Raw genomic sequence first — 6,315 nt, forward strand, 5'->3', positions numbered from 1 at the left:
GCATTAACCCACAGCGCCACACGCAGGCTAGCAGTCCTCAAATACTATTTCTTCTCTGTGAGGTTTTTCCTTGAGGCTGTGGTGAATAAATGAAGTGATTCATGTGAAAACTAAGGGATTATTAAACGTTAATTTACAGAAAAGGCAGTTCTTAAGTTTAGGCTTTTTTTGTAATTCCAAGTAAAGAGAGAAATAACAGTATTTTGTATATATTGACATTGATAATGCTAATAATAATAATAGCCCATAAACACAAGGCAGCAAGTCAGTCCCAGACAACCTGCTAAGTGATCCTTAATACATACATGACCTCATCCGCTCCTCATCATGACCCTTGGAGGTGGAGGTTTTACTCCTGTTTTAAAGATGAAGTGACAGAGACTTCTGGAACTTACTCTAGGGTTGGAACCAAGATCTACCGACTGCCCATCTATTGTGGCCCATCATGATGTACCGGATATCACATCAGCACCACCTGGGGGGAGGGGGGAACTCCTGGGCCTCACCAAAGCTTTACAGAATCAAGCCTTTATAAACTTCAAGTCTAACAACCAAATTACCATAATAGTTAAGACATGTTGAGTTTTAAGCAGTGAAGGTATTATGGGGGCTTTTGGTGAGCCTAAAGCTTTTATTTTTCCAACATATACCTTCAGGACTAAGGTGCACCTAACCCAAACCAAGGCATTTTCAATCACCTCATATGCATATGGAAGCTGGACAATGGATAACGAAGACCAAAAAAGATTTAATGCCTTGGAATATAATGTTGGAGAAGAATGCTGAATAGATCATAGACTGCCAGAAACACAAACAAATCTGTCTTAGAGGAAGTACAGCTCCTTAGAAGTGAGGCTGGAGAGACTTCACTTTAATTACTCTGAATGTGTTATCAGGAAAGAAGAGTCCTTGAAAAAGGACATCATGCTAGGTAAATTAGAAGATCATTGAAAAAGAGAAAGACTCTCGAGGAGACGGACTGGTACAGTGACTGCAACAGTGGGTTCAAACACATCAACAATTGTGAGGTTGGCACAGGACTAGGCAGGGTTTCCTTCTGTTGTACACTGGGTCACTCTAAGTCAGAACTGACTCAACATGTAACAACAACCAAGTTCACAAAAGACAGAGTTAATTACTGGCCACAATGCCTACAGGGTGAAGAACAATTAATAAATGTTAGGGCTGGGCCATACAGGGAGGCTGAGTGAGGAAGTAGGTGTTTGTCAACAGGGATGTGAAACCTGAGTTCTTTCTCAATTTGAGCAGAGAAGGTGTAACACAGTGCCTGTGTCATTACATTTCTCTATGTCTGGCACATAGTAAACAGCAAATGTTTGTTCAATGGACAAATGAATGACGAACTGACTCCCTTCACCCAGATGTAATTTCACTTTCTTCCAAATTTCCCTGTATTTGAACTGTACTTTTGTTGTTTAATGTTATTTGCCACATTGTCTTGGCACTTCTGCTGTTTGAACCAGAGTCCCCTGTCAGAAGTAAGAACCAAGGGCAAGCACCAGCTCTTTCTGAGCTAGGTCTTCCCTTCCACCCCTAGCTCAGCGCCTAGCAGGGACCCTCAATGCTGACTGGCTATCTGGCTTGATTCCTACTGTGGCCTGATTCGCATTATGTAGGTCTGGGCTAAGAGTGATTCACAAAGCAGAAATCTACCAAACCTTTGAACACCATGGCACTATTGTGCGTTGTTGGCACAGTGTCAGGAGACCCCAATGAGGTAATCATTAGGAATTTGGGAGACTGTGAAACATCAGGATAAGCTTTGGAATGCTAACTGCAAACTCTACACAGAGTCACTGTGAGTCGGAACCAACTCCAAGGCACATAATAATAACAACCTTGGAAGGAGGTTTCAAGGAAACCTTTGGTTTTGGTTGAAACCAAAACCAAACCCACTGCCATAGATTCGATTCTGACTCTCAGAAACCCTACGGAACAGAGTAACAATGCTCCTTACAATTTCTAAAACTATAAATCTATATGGGAACCGACAGCCTGGCTTTTCTTCCCTGGAACAGTTGGTGGGTTTGAATTGTACCACCAGGGCTCCTTTCCCCAATATCAGACGCTTTAAAACAAAGGGCTTTCACAACAAAGGGAGGCAGTGGTGACCCAGTGGTAGGATCCCTGCCTTCCATGAAGGAACCCTGAGCTTGATTCCCAGCAAATGCATCTCAGTAGCAGTCACTAGCCAGCACCTGTCAGTGAACGATGCTAAACAGGTTTGGGCAGATATTCCAGAGTAAGATGGACAACGAAGAAACATCCGACAATCTACTTCTACAAATCAGACAATGAAAACCCTATGGATCATAGTGGTCCATAACTAGCTACCCAACACGGCAATGGGGCAGGACTGGACAGCATTTCATTCCAAGGTACATGGACCGTGAGTCAGAGCTGACTAATGGCAACTAGTAATAACAGCGTCACAATAAAAGGCAACTTTTGTTTAGCTTTGTCTTTCTGGTGTGTTTTGTGGACGTCACATATATCCCTAAAATAAACCCACCGCCAGGAACACCTTGAAACACTAACGCCAGTGAGTGACACAGACCCAGTATGGTACACTGCTGATTATCGCAGGCCAGAGCCCCTGAGACAATACAATGCAAACGTAAGCACATACCATGTTCTCTTTACCCCCACTTCCTTTTAGCTCATCAGCTCTCTTGTGTCTCGGTGCCACATGCTGTATGGTGCCCAATGTCTTATGCTGATTCACCCCCATTATCTAACTTGTTTCTCAAATCCTTTAATGGAAAAACAGCAAAGGTTATCAACCCCATTTCTTGAAGGAGATGCATGAGGCTCTGCATCACCCTAAAGGCACCAGAGAGAGGGTGAGTACACAGTAGACACTTAATTTGTGAAGTGAACAAACAAGTAAAACAAGACATCCACCTCACCCTCTCTACCAGACCCCCAGTTGGAAGTGATTTCATTCTTTCTAAATGTTCCAGGATTTGATCTGTACCTGGTTTACCAGTCTTTTTGTCTACTTCACATGGGTTGACAGTTTATGTGCTTCTCTGCTAGCCAAACCTATGCAGGAGTTGGGTAGATCCAAGGGAGAAAGATGATGTTTTAGTAACATCTGAAGACTCTACTCTTGCACACTTCCATTCCCCAGATACTTAGCTCCTATAGGTAGCTAGTGATTTGGAGAATAAAACACTCCACTGCTCCTGAGACTCAATCTTGTGGAGATGACAGGCAGGTAAATATTGTGTTAGCACAGTGAGAAGGGATTCAAATGCCAGGTACAGATGGCCTGCTCAGGGTTCTCTGACCTAGAAAGCCAAAAGGTGATTTCCATGGTGCCCCCACAACATTGTCAATGTATTCAATGCCCTGAACTGTACATTTTAAAATAGTTAACTTCATGTTAAGTAAAATTCACCTTAATTTTAAAAATCGGCTTAAAAACAAAACAAAACAAAAAAAGCTTTACAAACTGAAATAGAAAATTTCTTAGGAGTCACATGTTATCTGTTATACAAATGGGCATTTTTCGAAGAGGGCAAAATATGCCAATGACTGGAAAGGAGGCTACAGTAGAGTTTGGATTTTGTTTGGGGAAGCTAGTCGATGAAAACCCAGTCAGGGTGGGAATCTGCCTGGGATCTGCATCTGCATGAGCCTGAATTTGAGACGACCCTAGCTAGCAATGGGGACTGGTCGGGGTGATTTATTGTGACGATGGGGGCTGAAAGCAGAACTGACACGCGCTTTTCAGAAAGAGGGATCAAGTCCACTCAGTCACTGCTGACAACTCAAGACACCTCCCAGGGAACTCAGGAGTCAGTGGTCCCCAAGGGACTATACCCTGAATTGTTATTTTTAAGTGCCCTGAATTCCGACCCATAGCGACCCTGTGTTTCCAAGGAGTTCCAAGGAGAAGCTGGTGAGCTTGAACCACCGACTTTGCAGTCCGACTCATTAGCCCACAGCTCCATACCAAGGCTCCATTAAATTAAATAGGATCAAAAAACCCTCTCACAGACACGCCCTTTGTTAATCTCCAGGAGTTCAAAGTCAGCCACCAGTCAAGGTTTGCTGATCTTCCTTGCACTTGCAACTTTCTTGTTAAGAAAGTAAAGTACGTTTAACATTAAAATGTAGTGGTGAAGCTATGCGGAGAGTTCACGAGAGGCCTCACGAAAGGCAATGCCAAGAACTTGACGCGCCTCCAAAGTCCACGGGCACGGAGAACGCGCGCGTCCACGCCTACCCGCAACTGAGCACCCACAGGAGGCCACTCGGGGAAGGACACAGTTTCAGGGCGTAGACTGGCCGCAGAGAAAGCCCCGAGCCGCCCGGGCGGGAACGGATGCGGGTCTAGCGCATCTCGGTGAAGTAACCACAGCGGCCGGGTGAGAGCGCCGCCGGATGACTCGGGACCGCAGAGCTCAGGGGCGCGCCCGGCCCGCGCCCCTCCTCCCGGACCGTCTGCCGGCCCGGCAGCAGGACGCGGGTCCCGGAGTCGCGCCCTTCCCTCCCTCTTCCCTTCCTCCCTCCCGAGGCCGCGGGACAGTGCCGGCCTCGAAGGCCTGCGCCCCGGCCCGTGCCCATCGCGTGCCCAAGGCGCTGCACAGCCCGCCGTCGAGCCAGCCCCTCCGGACGTCCTAGCGGCTCGGTGTGTCCGCAAGCGCTGCGCGAGACCCCGGAACCCCGCCCCGTGTGGTCCCTCGGCGGCGGCGGAGTGTCCTTACCGCGCTGCGGCTCCGGGCGGCTCCCCTGCCCCGCGGCGCACCGGGCATTTTTTCCGGGAAACTTCTCCCTCGGTCAGCAAGGGCTGAGCCGGGCGGCAGGAAAAGCGCTCGGCGCCCGGAGGCTGCGACCATCCGGGAACTTCGCCGTGATGTAAACCCTCCCCCTCGGCTCCCCGCCACCCCCCGGCGGCCCCGCCACATGTGGACGCGCGCGAGGCCGCCGCAGCCGCGGGCCTTCGTGCTGGGCTGGGCGGGCCGCGCTCCCTGTCTGCGGCCAAGGTTCCGCGCCCACTGCCTCGCTTCGGCAGAGGATGTGGAGGGAACGCGCGGCCAGCTGCTCAGTGGAGGACGAGGCCATGGGGTCCAGGGCAAGTATTTGCAGAGGAGACCCAAACATTGGGCCTCCTTCCTCTACTCGCAGGGAAAGCCTTACCCATTACCTCCCTTCTGTTCACAAAAAAGGGACCAGTTTTGAGACAAACTCAAATACAGTTTTTAAATTGTTTAAAAGTTGATTCTTTCCCACCCGCCCCCTCCGGTGGGTCACAGATGTGGCAGTCACAGAGACCCAAGGTCCACACGCATCTCTTACTGCCAACTCTGTGGGAATTGTGTTACCCTTTCCATGGAAAGATACTCCGTTTGGCAAGATAGTCTTTAAGTCGTTTGGCTATTAGTGGGGATGGATTTAATCAACAGCCACTCACATCCTCAAATACGGTCTTCCTTGTGATCAGCAGGAAGCAGTACCTCACCAACCCGTATGCACAAGACTTTGACTGGTCACCCACCTGTTGGGCTGCTAACCCTAAGGTCAGCAGTTTCTCCTCCCGTAAACGTTTACCACCTCAGAAACACTACATAGAGTGACTATGAGTGGGAATCAACTTGATGGCAGCAGGCCTAAAGTGGGGACCGGTTTTGAAGGCCGCCATCTCCATGCTCCAAAGAAAAGCTAACTCTTGAGTTTGGCCCAGGATCGGGCAGTGTTTCGTTCTGCTGTGCAGAGAAGGTCGTTATGGGTTGGTACCAACTCGATGGCACCTAACAACAACAACAATACAACACAGATGTTAGAATGCATACATTTGAAAAGAACAACTAAATTATATTACGGTCAATATAATAATCATTTAATCGTATTATTAAAATACCAAAGATACATAGCTCCTTAGGAGTCCTGGTGTGGCACTGTCGGTTAATGTGCTGTACTGCAAAATCGGTTTGAACAGTCAGATCAGTGGTTCAAGCTCACCAGTCGCTCCTCAGAAACCCTATACAGGGTCGCTATGGGTCGCAACCGACTCGATGGCACCTAAAAACAACAACAGAACTCCTTGAATAAAAGCAGATAAGACAGGAATCAATGTACTTCAGAGCTGCTATCTTAGGCTAAGAAGGTTGTTCATCCTTGACGCCATGTTTTGTCTGTTTCTGCAGTATTCCCATGTGCCTATTTGTCTCTGCACATGCTTTTAACAAATACAATAACCCTTCTGGGGAAAAAAAGATTTAATAACATGGGTAAACTCATCCCACTGATAAGTTTTTGTGTCCATCATTTTAATGTTCGTTATAT

The 6,315-nt window shown here is 47.7% G+C and overlaps 1 protein-coding gene across 1 annotated transcript in view; it reads right to left on the reverse strand.

Moving 5' to 3' along the window:
* The window catches only part of WIPF1 (WAS/WASL interacting protein family, member 1), a 162,032-nt gene extending 157,170 nt beyond the window's left edge, over window positions 1–4,862 (reverse strand). The window contains exon 1 of the mRNA XM_006866656.1: window positions 4,737–4,862. The gene's annotated coding sequence lies outside the window, so the exon portion shown is untranslated. The remainder of the gene's footprint in view (window positions 1–4,736) is intronic.
* Between the last annotated feature and the right edge of the window lie 1,453 nt (window positions 4,863–6,315).

Source organism: Chrysochloris asiatica, unplaced genomic scaffold (genome assembly GCF_000296735.1).
Source record: "Chrysochloris asiatica unplaced genomic scaffold, ChrAsi1.0 scaffold00094, whole genome shotgun sequence".
Taxonomy (NCBI): domain Eukaryota; kingdom Metazoa; phylum Chordata; class Mammalia; order Afrosoricida; family Chrysochloridae; genus Chrysochloris; species Chrysochloris asiatica.